Source organism: Apus apus, chromosome 13 (assembly GCF_020740795.1).
Source record: "Apus apus isolate bApuApu2 chromosome 13, bApuApu2.pri.cur, whole genome shotgun sequence".
NCBI lineage: Eukaryota > Metazoa > Chordata > Aves > Apodiformes > Apodidae > Apus > Apus apus.
In genome coordinates this window covers 3,318,056-3,331,443 of record NC_067294.1, presented here as the reverse complement: position 1 = coordinate 3,331,443, position 13,388 = coordinate 3,318,056, and positions in this window count along the sequence as shown.

The following is a 13,388-nucleotide window of genomic DNA, read 5'->3' as shown; positions in this document are numbered from 1 at the left end:
TGATTTCAACACAGCAACAGACTTCAAGAAAAAGTTTATGCCTATTACTACTGGGCAATGTATTTCCTGGAAAAGTATGGATATGGTTGCACAAGAGGTGGTTAAGACTCCATGGGGAACACTGGGCACAGCTCCAGTTGCCCAGACACAGTCCTCTGACTCACACCTCACAGGGCAGAGCCTGCACAAGCAACTCTCATCTCTGGCTTCATCTACCAGACCAAAATCACCAGCTAAAACTGGGCACAGAGGAAACCGATTATAATCTTTTTCCTTCTTGCTAGAATAGGTGATTAAAGAAAAAGAACTGTTTGGTTTGCTCCATGTGTTCCCTTTAACCTGAAATCTCTTCTTCCAACCAAACAACCCTTGGGAACAGGAACTGAAACCATGAAAAGAAAAAACTGTCACTCCAAGCTGCTTTTCCCAAGCCTGTTAAACCACAACTCCAGGCAGGTTTGTTTTGCTCCCAGGAGCTTCCTTTGCCATCCCTGATCCTGCAGTTGTAAAGGGACACACCAGGTCAGAAGGTAACTGCCACACACTCAAGATACTAACTAGTTTTCTTCATTGCCAAAGTATTTAAAAACATACACAATTCAGCAGCAACCTGGAGGTTTGCCTTGGTTTTTCCCAGCAACTTGTGGATGCACAGCCAGAGGAGACATTCAGTCCAACCTCCCTAATATACAGATCACACCTTTGTGCTTTGGGATTGAAAATTTAAGCTGAAGTATGACCTGAGCATGCACCAGCCAGCCCCAACTGCTCACCAGTTACCAGTTTACCTTCCCAAGAGCCTGAATATTTGCATGATAAGCCAGGACCCTACTCCATCCTGGGGTGCAGGAGCAGCATGAGCAGACCCTACAGCTCCTTTACTCAAGAACTGATGCTACATCACAAGGATGTCAAACCTTCACAGAGCTTCCAAAGCAGGGAGCTGGCAACTGCTTGCCCACCCCATCCAGCCTGCAAAGCTTCTCCCCAACAGACTGCAGCCAGGAGCACAGAGAGACAGAACACCAAGCCCTGTGCACAAGACCTCCAAGCCCCCCCCATCCGTCCCCTGAGCCATTGGGCACCCACAGGCTGCACATGCAGGAACAGCATGAACAGATTTTATTTTAATAAAAGCACATGGGTGAACCAAACAGCTGCAGTGAAAGGACACAATAGCAGGGAGACCTGCCTTGCCTTTTCAGTGAGAGTGCTACGTGGGATTAGTAATATTATACAGATCCTTTCACCACTTGCCTTTCACTTGCTCATATATGGTCTAGGTCAGCAATGGCCAAGAAGTTTATTAAGAAGCAATAGCTGCTCAGTGGTCTGCGCCAGACAACATGGTGCTCTCAGCAGGCCCAGCTGCCTGCTGTGCCCCAGCTCCTCCAGGGTCACTAAATCAAGGCACAAAGCTATGACAGATTGCTACAGGCATGGGGACCTTTCCTGACCACATCCATGGGGGGGTGAGGAGGCTCCACACTAACAAGGTCTCGTCAGGACTGTGGGATTGAAAGTGGTGCTTGATGGTAAAGTCATCAGAGGGAGCTGGGGGTTTGCACTGGTCACCCCCCAACCCCAGGTAGGAAGTTGAAGGCAGTGTTACAGCAACAGAAATGTTCCCTGAGGTGGCTATTTTTGAGGATCACCATTGCAGTCTCACCAACCCTGTGTTTGCCTCATCAGAAACCCTCTGTGGCTGCAATTCACCCATTTGCCTCTGACCACAAATAGCCAAGTGCTCCCTGGAAGGTGCTCAGTTTGCCTTGGAACACTGCAGCTCCTCAGCCCCCAGCTATCCTTGGAACCAACAGGTTTCCTGCCAATACCCCAAAGCAAATTTCCCTCAGTTCCTTCACCCAACATCACCCACCCCAGAAGAGCCACTGGGATTCCCACTGCCTTTGCAAGCACTGAGCTCCAGATGCTGTCAGTGATTTTTGGTGCTTGTAAATATCAACACAAGCCTTACAGAAATCTTTTTTTACCAAGTTTTGGGCATCCAGACAACCTGGAAAATCCCACAACACTTATTTGTGTTTCCCAACACCACATACCTCCAGAAAGATGGGCCCTCCAGCTTTACAGACTGCCTCTGTTAGTTCAGAGAGCAGAAACAAGATCTGCACAAAACTGGGCCACCATTTGGTCATCATATCTTGTATGAAACTGAGATAGGAGTCATCTTTTTTACCTGCCAATGCTGCCTCCTTGGACTATCACTTCTGTGAACCAGTGGTGCTGCCCAGGCAGCAACAGTCCCCGATTCATACTAGAGGTATTAAAATACCCAGCACAGATCCAGAAGCTTGATTTTGGGGGTTTTCCAAAGGATCCTGATTTCTATGAGGCAGCACTATGTGGGACAAAGCTGTGAGAGATCAAAGGGATGTTTGGAAGGCCCCAGAGCCCAGGGTTCACCCCAGTCCTTCCTCTAGTTGACCCTGCAGCACTTTGGTGTCCAGCAGCTCTTGGGCCATGGCCAGGAACTCACAGGCCAGATGGCTGTTCTGGAGGAGCAGAGGGAGAAAGCAGGGCTGAAAGGACATCTAGTGGCAACCCAAAACCTTCTCAGACAACCTTTGGCCATTCAACCACCTGTGTTACACATCAGCTTGGAGCCGGCTTGTTGCACTGTGAAGCTGGGAATGCCCTTCCCCAGCCCTGCAAGGAAAACATCAACTGTTTCATTTCCTTACCCAGGAGTGGGAAACCCACCAAAGCAAAGAAAAAGCAGCTGTATTTTGGGAGACCTGTTCAGAGGTTTACAGAGTCAGATCTGCCCATTAACATAGAACATGCATGCCAAGGTCAAAGAAGACATCAGGCGTGCCTACAGGATCCACGTCCATCACACCAGCATGGGAAACAGGATTGCAACACAACCCTGGAAAACTCCTGCCCAAAACCCTCTGCAAACAACAGGTATCCCTGACCAGCACACTAAGCCACATGGCTGTCATGTATGGTTCAATCTCCTGCCACCAGCTCCCCAGGACCTGACGCAGCTGCTATTCCCCAGGCTTTGCATTTGGTCCCTGTCCTCAGGAAGGACCAGCTGACTTCCCAGCAGCAAAAAAAAAACCAAAAATAAAATCAGATATACATCCTTCTTTGTAGTGACACAGCATCCACAAGCATTTCACGTCTGAACACCAAGTGACAAATTGTATTTCTGGTCCTTTTGCTGACCTCTGAAGCACTCTAATCCTCTCACATTTTCCTCTCCTCTTTTGCTTGCGTGTATTTTCAGCTCCTTGGGCAGAGACAGCTCTGATGACACACATGGAGAGCATCCAGCCCAACAGGAGCTACTCTGCTGTGAGCAGGCACGTGGGACCTGGGAGGGAGGAGTGACATGACATGAAGTGACAGGGAGGCAGGCAGCCAAGGCCTGGGAAAATCACCATGCCTATGTTTTTGTTTCTCTTCCTGCACAACAAAAGAGGTTAGTGAATTCCTCTTGGATGGGTTTCAGAACTCCCCCAAGAAAAAAATAAAAATCCTGCTGGTGTTCACTTAAGGCAAATAATTACAGGAATAATTATGATTTGTTCCCATCATAAATCACAGAGCAAGAGAAGGGTTTTGTAGTTTACAGGATTTGCTGGATGGTAGAAGCAAAACACAGCTCTAATTGCCCTTCTTTGTTGTGTTTAATTAAGGATTCTGAAGCAACTGATCTCTGTGTCTTTCCACCTTAGAAACCTGCAAGAAGAAGAAAATCTTTCTGCAGAGCCACCAATCGAAGCTTTGTTGGGTTACTAGGCACTAAGTGTGCTGCATCTGAACACTCAGGACTCCCAGAAAGAGAAGCTTATTAAAGGACAAGAAATGCTACAAGGGGCTTCCCCCCTTCCTTCCAGTAGGCTTTGCAAATTTTGAGCTCCTTCTAATTCCGGAAGAAATGCCTTTTGTCTTTATTCCTCAGTATTTTTGCCTCATTACTGCCCATTCCATTGTGCTGCATAAAAATACTTCTCCATTTCTATTACCTTCATAGCTGCACCATTTACATTTTTTTTCTTTGGGGTTTAGTTCAGCTTCCTCTCCAAGTCTAGAGGACTTAACAATTCTGCAGACACATTAGGAAAAACAAACCAGCTCCTCAGCTCTCCAGTGACTCCCAGTCAAGAGCCACTCCTCCCCAGCAAGAACCAGTTTGCCAAGTGCCGCCTCCCAAATTCAAACTGTAAATGACTGGCAGGGTGTTCCTGCTCCATTTATAAGCAACAGTTAAAACAGTTCTTCCAGGGAAATCTAGCTCCTCATTAATCAGTGTCAGAACCTCACACCCAGCTCCAAGCAATACCACAAGCCCCTCAGCTGCCACAGCCTTTACCCTCAGCTCTAGGAAGCTACAGGATGAAAGAGCAAGTTGTCCTTGGGATCACATGGGAACCTGAAGGTACTTGGGATGGTCTTTTTGTAGAAAGAAACTGCACTTGATAAACACAGGACACCTCAGGCTGAGAGCAGAACCACCACATGCTGCATCCCCAAAGAGAGCACCTGCAAAGAGGTTTGGTGTTGCCCAGAAAGGTAAAAAACCCTAGACTTCAACTATAGAAAGCAATACACTGCACAATATGCCTGGAAATGCTGATCTGCAAAGGGAAAGTGTCAAATATAACTTTAAAAGGAAAAAAAGCAAACTTCTTGGGTTGGTCATGCCTGAGAAAAGACCTTTGAAGGATGGAGGGGAACAAACCCAGCACAGCACACAGTAGGGAAAACACAAACTCAGCAACATTAAGGATCAAAGCAACCTTAACTGACCTCAGGTGTTTGGCTTAGACCACAGAGCAAGAGTATCAGGGTCCCAGCCCAAAACCACCTGCTGGTCCTACTGGCCCCATACCAGCACGTGGGCATGGCCACCTCTACCAAGAAGGGCCAGTGCTTGGGGGGACAATTGTTTTTATTGTCAGAGCTGGGGACAGAAACTGGGAAAAGCAGCAAGCTCCAGAATCTGGAGCTGCAACACAAATTGAAAGACGGGGCTTTCTGTGGGAAAACCAACCTCCTTCCTGTTTTCCTAGAGTTTCAGCTCTATACCAACTGTGCCACGAGAACCCAAATAGTTGTTGGAGTGCCAGCTCTCCTGTCCCAAGGGCAGTGACAACGTGCTGTGACCCGCAGGAGCGGAGCACTGGGTGCACAGCTCCAGGGGCAGCACAGGGATCTCCAGAGCTGCAGTGACTCACTACTCCCACATATATATTTATATAGACACAAACATAACACAGAGTTAATAACAGTCTTTTTCCTCAGCCGTATTTGAACCTATTTTTTTGGTAACACACTCCTTATAACAAGCCCCTCTCCCTTTTCTACACATAATGACAAGAACGTTGAAACTGGGTAAAGCTTGCAGCAAAAAATAACCAAGGAAATCAAAGAGCAAAGAACGGTGGTAAAACAACCAATTTGCCGTGTTCTGAGAAGCCTCAGGGGACTTTTTGCCCCACTTACCTGAAGCAGGGAGCAGGTCTCTCCAGCAGAGCCTCCGCGCAGTGCTGTCCATCCCCAGGACTGCTGGGCGAGCAGAGCTGGCTCCGAGCTGCGGCTTGGTAAAGGTTGACACCTTGTGGCTGCTTCCATCGCTTGCAAGCCAGAAAAGTTGGGGGTTTATTTATCCTTTTTTTCCCGGCGGAGACTGCGGGTGGAGTGGAGAGCTTAAAGCCGAATTGGCAACACCTGGCGTATCATCTGTGGGGTAGAGGGCTGGGGGTCATTAGCAGGTCAATGAAGATAAATAACACCAAACACCGAAGACTAGGAAAAACAAAGTCATACTCTATTTGTTTCTAGGGGTAAAATAAATAAATACATACACTAAAAGATTCTTTGGGCTGGGAACCATCTGTACATACACAGAGACCACAATACAAGCAATAAAAAAGCAATCTTGTGGATGATGTTTCTCAGCGATTTTGCAGCCCCACCTGATCCCCTCCCCTGTTTGCACAGTGGGGCAAGAGGCTCCCAGCCCTGCCTGACTCCAACAGCTGCACTGACTCCGGGGAAATTATCCCTAATTCCCACCAGACTTAAATGGAAAGGGGCTCGAGACCCGTGGTGGGTTAAACCTGAGATGGAAGGAAAAAATAATTTGGGGTTTATCCAAGAGGGTTAAAAAACAGGGATGTCTCTAGCCTGAAGAAGAAGTACATTCATTTAATAATTAGCAGTTGTACTTCTTTTACTATTTATCTGTGGACACAGAATGTATTGCCATTTGATACATGCTTAAAGTGGAAAAGAAAGCAATATCCCTGCAGCTGAGGCTCAGAAGAAACACACCAGCCAAACGTGTCTCCCCTTATTAGCCAAGCACTCATTCCAGAGGAGCTCGGTGCTGTGGAAGTGCATCCAGCCCCAAGATAAAAACCAAAATCTCACCTAGGACAACACTGACTTTCCCTTAATTGTGCTGTTCTACTAATTCCTTGACTGTAAAATGAGCACTTTATTTAGCTTCTTACACCCTCAAGCCTTTTTGAAATATTTATTAGCAAGTCTAACACTTAAAGCCAATCCAGTAGGAAAATGTGCAGTAATTACAAAGACTAATATATGCCTTGAAAACTATTCTGGCCACCTGACTGTGGCCTGTGTACCCCCATCCTCCACAGCCCAGCTCCGGGGATAAAACACAGCACCTGCAGTGTCTTCCTGCAGAATTTTTCCTCTGCTGTAGTTTAACATTATGCTTTTATTTTTGTTTTTATACCGTGAGACTTTATCATAAAAGATACTGAGAGAGATGGTACTTGGCAGTCAGTGTGAAGAAGAGCAACTCTGAGTCACTCACCTTCACTGCAGCTGCCTACACGAGCACGGGGATGATTCAGGCTACAATTTAGGATGTTCATACCTGTGGTTTTGTCCCTGAAGAATGGGAACTTTAAAAGATGTATTGCACATATAATGCAAAGCTAATGATCTGCAAAGCAGCTCAGTTAAATGGGTTGCTAGAGGCCATCTAAGTCAGTGCAAAGTACTCCGTTAAATTCCAGAAAGCAGAGCAGATCCACAAGTTATTTATCATTTGCTTTCAGCTATGCTTAATGAAATTTGCCTGAAAAACAGCAAACATCCTTCAAAAAGCTGAGTTGGTACAGAAAAGAAAAAAAAAACAAAACAAAACACACAAAAAGACTCCTTTAAAAGGAGTCAGGCACCTTTTCAGTGTGTTTTCACTGAAGCATCTTAATTCATCAGCCACTAGATGTTTCATTTTGACACTTTCTAAAAATCCGCTTAAGCCAAATGAAATCTCTTTCTCCTTCCACCCTGCCCAGAGCCCAGTTTTACTATTTGGTCTCTGACCTGCAAAGTCCATTTCGACCCAGGTTTTCTGCCCAGTTCTCCACAACTGAGCACCCACCACAGCTAAACCAGTCCCAGACCACCAACCCTCAGCTAGGAAAAGCTCGTTGTATCACTTTTGTCCCTCAGAAATCTTAACAATTATACTTAAGGTCACAGGACAGTTTCAGTGAGATAATAATAATTTTTGAAAATATTTCTTTACTACTGCGGTAAAAGCAATAAAATGACAGCATAAGCCCAAAGAAAAGCGCAGGGGGTTTGTGTCACTAGAACAACTTTGCTTTGCTAAACAAACCCCATTGCTGTGGGGTTTCCAGAGCTCAGGGAGATGCGGAGTCTCCACCCGGCGCAGCCGAGTTTGCAGCGCTGCGCCTTGGGGTGTCACCCTCGGCCCTCGCATGGCCACAGGGCAGCGGGATCTGCACCCCAAAGCTGCACCCCCTGGGGGTCATGGTGAGTGGACACTGCCACCATGGCCCAAGGCCGTGGCAGGGGCTGCCTCCTTGCCTTTTCCCCCTGTCCTGCTCTTCCCAGACCCTGGGATTCCTGCCAGCACCGGCAGGTCCCTGCCCAGCTCTCACATCTCCTTTGGCTGAATTCAGTTATTTTTTGGGTGCAGCCACATCACCCACCCTCTCTCAGCATCTTCACTGGAGCTGCCAGAAGCTGGGTCCCAACACCACACCAAGTCTGCCAGAGCAGAACTGGGAATATGGGTGCAGGTGTATTAGCACTCACTTTCTCTCTCTCTCTCCTCTCTCTTCCTACTTTCTCTCTCTCTCCCCTTCCTTCCTTCCTTCCTTCCTTCCTTCCTTCCTTCCTTCCTTCCTTCCTTCCTTCCTTCCTTCCTTCCTTCCTTCCTTCCTTCCTTCCTTCCTTCCTTCCTTCCTTCCTTCCTTCCTTCCTTCCTTCCTTCCTTCCTTCCTTCCTTCCTTCCTTCCTCCCTCCCTCCCTTCCCTTCCCTTCCCTTTCTTTTCTTTTCTTTTCTTTTCTTTTCTTTTCTTTTCTTTTCTTTTCTTTTCTTTTCTTTTCTTTTCTTTTCTTTTCTTTTCTTTTCTTTTCTTTTCTTTTCTTTTCTTTTCTTTTCTTTTCTTTTCTTTTCTTTTCTTTTCTTCTCTTCTCTTCTCTTCTCTTCTCTTCTCTTCTCTTCTCTTCTCTTCTTTCTCTTCTCTTTTTTTCTTTTCCTTTCCTTTCCTTTCCTTTCCTTTCCTTTCCTTTCCTTTCCTTTCCTTTCCTTTCCTTTCCTTTCCTTTCCTTTCCTTTCCTTTCCTTTCCTTCCTTCCCAGTTGAGGGGATGTGAAGTTCAGATGCAAACTTTTATTAAAGATGGCCTCTCTTTATATATGTCCAGCCTCCTTTGGTGTGAAAAGCATCTGGATTATTTTCTTCTGATACTCCTTTACAGGAGGCCAAAACAAAAACGACAGGAAACCTGTCCTACCTGCCACGAAAGCCTGTGGGTGGATGCATTTCAAAATGACTCTCTGTTTAAAACACGGGAAGCACCTTATTTTTATTTTATGTACGTGCACCCTAATTGACAGGACAAAGCAGTGACTGAGGTATGATAGTAAATTTTCATCCCGACCCCCTGGGAACACGGGTGACCCAAAGTTCCTCCCCTGTTTTGTGTGCAGATGTACACTTACTGATACCTATGGATGCAAAAGTTGGTGTCACCGCTGCTATTAACCATTTTGTCTTTGTCTCAGCCACGGCCAGAGTCAGGCACTGCAGGAACAGAACACACTGGGAAATCTGTGGTCCCAAATCTGAGAGCCATGGGTACTTCCAAATACCTCTGGATGCTGTCACTGCAGTTCTTAGGACAGGGGAGGAACCTTTGGGACGGCAGGAAAGCTTCACGCAGGAGCTGAGTGTGTGCACACGTGTTCACATGTGCATAGGTGTGGTGGCAGGTGGGTGTGCACAGTACGGGCACAGGGCTGCACGCACAGGCGTGTGTGGGCACCCACGGGTGCACACACGTTCCCACACGTGTTGTGTGTGCACACCGGGGGGGGGGGGTTGCTCCCCAGCCTTGCCCCCCCGCCCCGCATCCCGGGGAAGGAAACAGGCAATTCTGTCGCGGGTGCAACCCTTGTACGGACAATGCCAGGGAGGGGATTATACCAGGGATTAACATTTTAAACTCCCCTACCAGACCTACTGACTCAAAGATCCTCAGCCCAGTAATCGTATTACTGTCTCTGGGATTACTGCGTTCCTGAGTTCAAATCTGAATTTCAGGAGGAGCCGGTGATCCCCAAGATCCCTGCGCACCCCAGACTGCCCAGGCTGGGGCAGGAGCTGCTGCTTTTGGGTTTTTCCCCTTTACTTTAGCCACTGTCTCCATTTTCCCAGGCGCAGCCGGGAGAAGACTCCATAAGCGCTTTTCTTGTCGCCTGCCTCCTCCTAATTCCCAGTCATTTATCCCGTATTAAAACTCCCTTAAGGAAGAATGGCCCAGGACCCAACACCTGCTATGCAAATGGCAGCAAATCCCCCGGGCCCCCCTGCGGTGGGGCGGTGGGGACCCGCGGGCTGCCGGTGGTCCTGGAACATCCCCCCCATCCCCAGACTCCACCCCCAGAGCCGGGGGGGAGACAAGATCCCGAAAGCCCCCCCAAAAACAAACCTCGGGCTCAATTTCATCCCACCATGATGGAGCCTCACTTCTTACAGGTTATCTTTCTTGCAGTTATAAGAAAATCCGAGTAAAAGCCACTCCGAATAGAATTATTTCTATGGAAGGTATAAAAGAAAACCTGAGCATCTCAGCGTGGAGTTAAGCTTCCTGCTCTGCCCGTTGTTGGGAGGATTTCATCTGCACGGTGGTCAATGAATTTTGTCCCTTTCTTTTAGCAGAAGTGTTCTAGCTTCAATTAACAAAGTACGAATCAACAAAAGAAGGGGAATTGTGGGCGGGAGAAGGTGGAAAGGGAGGGGGCAGGGGGGGTTGAAGAGAAGAAAAACCTCTCGCACAATAAGATGGGGGAGAAAGGGCTCGTTTCTCTGAGGTAACACCCTAATCTCGTTTTTCCCAGTTAATGTGGTAGCTGGGAGGTTGGGGAAAGGGCCAGGCAGGGAGTGTGCCCTGGCAGCATGACCACACCGGGAGGGTTTGGCCCTTTTCCTTGGATAATTTGGGTTAGGATTGTCAAAACCTCAGGCAGCTTGTGCGTCCCTGGGCACCTGTGCCCCATGCAGGGTCCAGCCCAGCTCCCCAGGGGTATCCAGTGATGAAACAGGGAGATGGCACCACCGTGCCAGGGACCCACATGGGGACCCCTCACAAACCCCTCCACCTCCACGCTTTCTTCCCGTGGCCCTTTACCATGCCCATCTATTTCCCAGCCCTGGGCTTTTGACTGACATTTGGGCTATTCTTCGGGGAGATAGATTGTTTGGCCTGAAGATGCATTGTTTGGGCTCCTCATAAAAGAAACAAGTTAAACGCCGCAGCTACCACACACAAAAATGACTCCTTCTGGCCATAAAACCAGTGGGACAAGGAAGTGGTTGTAGGAGTCAAACATAATTGATGCTCAGAAAGATGTTATAAATAATCTGCACCGAGTCCTCTCTCATGTGCCTCAAAACCACAGAAAGTGATGGTTGTTGTGGGGTTTTTTTTCTCTTTATCTCCCCTTGAATTCAGGAGCATAATACACCGTGAGCACCAATAATTGATGTATGTTATAATTCTTCATTACCCTATCAGTAGTCTGGGAAAATTGGAAGAAAAGAAAATGCCAGAAAGTTATGGTAAAACTTAAGATGCGACAGAAGTAGCTTTCTTTGCTCACGCTGTGAGTGTTTGAATAAGAAGAATGTCCCTGCACTGTAACAAGCTAAAAGAATGAGGAAGACAAAGGATTTCACGAAAAAGGTTTAGATAGAAGACAAGGCAAGTGAAACTGAAAGGAAGGGAAAAAAACCATTTACAATGGAACAATGCGTGTACTAATCGCTTTGATATATTATACAAACCCAAAGACCCAAAACATTGTGTAATTATTTATAAATGACTTCTCCACTCCTGTATATAATACCGAAGAAAGAATAAAACTGCAGGCTACTCTCTAAACTATTTCTAAATAGACCTGGCTCAAAAGGAAGCAGAAGTGTTTGAAAAAAAATAATTAATGGTTGATTTTATGGTTGTCTCATTAAAACATTTTAATTACAACAAACAAAATACATTTGTGCTTTCAGGGAACAATCGTTTACCTACTCCCCCCCCCCCCCCCCCCCCCCCCCCCCCCCTTCCAAAAAGAAGGAAAATGTTACATCACACATTTAAAACCTGAAAATAAAACAGCCCCACTATTTCTGCAGAGCCCCCGGGAGGGGTTGAGCCCTGGCCACAGCTCCCAGGCAGATTTTAAAGCGGATTCAGCTCCTGCAGGCTAGGACCCCCCTGGCATTCAGGGACTGTGATGTCCCCTGCTCCCCTCTCTCCAGTTGCCCCCAGCAGGCAGCCCAAGGCCTCACGTTGCCCACAGGCAGGTAGGAGATGAGGTCAAATCCTTTACAGATGAAGCCCTTGAGCTGCTCACAAGGCCTTTCCCCAGCAGGAGAACCAGCTCCTGCTCCAGAAGGGGTTAACACTGCCTCCCTGCAGGCTGAGATCCCTTTCAAATATTGGACTTCCAGGGCTGTCCATTAGTCAGCAGCAGCCTGACTGAACCCCTGAACCCTCTGGTGGCCTCTGGCCAGGAGCTGTAAGGTGACTCCAGCCAGGCAGGGGGTCCCAGGGGCACGGCACCGTATGTCCACCCCTCCGCTCGCAGCCCGGCCATGGGGCTGGCCCTCCCTGAGCCTCTGTTCCCAGCCTGTGCTGAGCAAGCAGCCACCACACTGCACCATGCCCAGGGGTGAGCAAGCTTGATCATCCCTTCGCCCCTGACAGGTGCTAGGTCAAACTTTCAGCTACCAGGGTGATGGCTTTGCCATCAGTCACATCCCCTCTCCACAATCAGTTCACAGAACCACTGAATAGTTTGGGTTGGAAGGGACCTTAAAGATCATCCAGTTCCAACTCCCCTGCGTGGGCAGGGACATCTCCCAATAGATCGGGTTGCTCCAAGCCCCATCCAGCCTGCCCTTGGACACTTCCAGGGATGGGGCAGCCACAGCTTCTCTCAGCAACCTGTGTCAGTGTCTCTCCACCCTCGCAGTAAATAATTTCTTCCTAATATCTAACCTAAATCTCCCCTTTTTCAGTTTAAAACAATTACCCCTTGTCCTATCACTACATGCCCTCGTAAAATTTCCCTCCTCCAGCTTTCAAAACATCTTCCACAGACAGCTCTGACCATGCTTTCAAACAGTGAGGAAGCAAAAAAAGCAGTATTTTCCTGGTTGATACGTTGTTTTGACGCTTATCCCAACAGTACTTTGAGCCCTCATGAACTACTGTAACAAAACACAGGGTTGGGTGAGTTGCACTGATATGCATCTTCAGTCTTAAGACTTCAAACTTCTCTGAGGCATTTTCCACCTGCAGGAGCAGTTTTACTGTGAACCACTGATTTTGTGCTCGGGGGAGAGGTGTGAGGCTGATTTCTGGCACGGAGGTTTGTTTCCCTTTGCAGTGCACAATGAACACTCACTGGGGAATCGTATCTTCTAGTGGATCAGCTCATTCCTTGCAGGAGCTGTGCATTCAGAGAGCAGTGCTGAGCACCAACACCTGGCACCCAGGAGTCTTCTGGCACCTTTTCACCAGCAGTCTTTCCTCTACCCTTGCTTACTAATTCCTACCTTTTCTGGAGTCTATCCAGTAGTGAGACCCAACACAATGTCTCAAGATGAGGGTAGAGGAGTAAGCTTCATGCTCGAGGCCTTGGTGCACCAAGTGCCAACTGTGCTGCATGGAAACGTGCCCACAACTCCCAATGAGCTGTTTGCCATCCTGCACAGAGAAGGGTGGGCTGATCCAGCTGTGCTTTACACTTTCCACAGTCAAAAAAGTAATTTGAATCTTGTTTTCATCCTTTTTATTTATTTAATTTTTTTGAGCTGCAAGATGTCTCAAA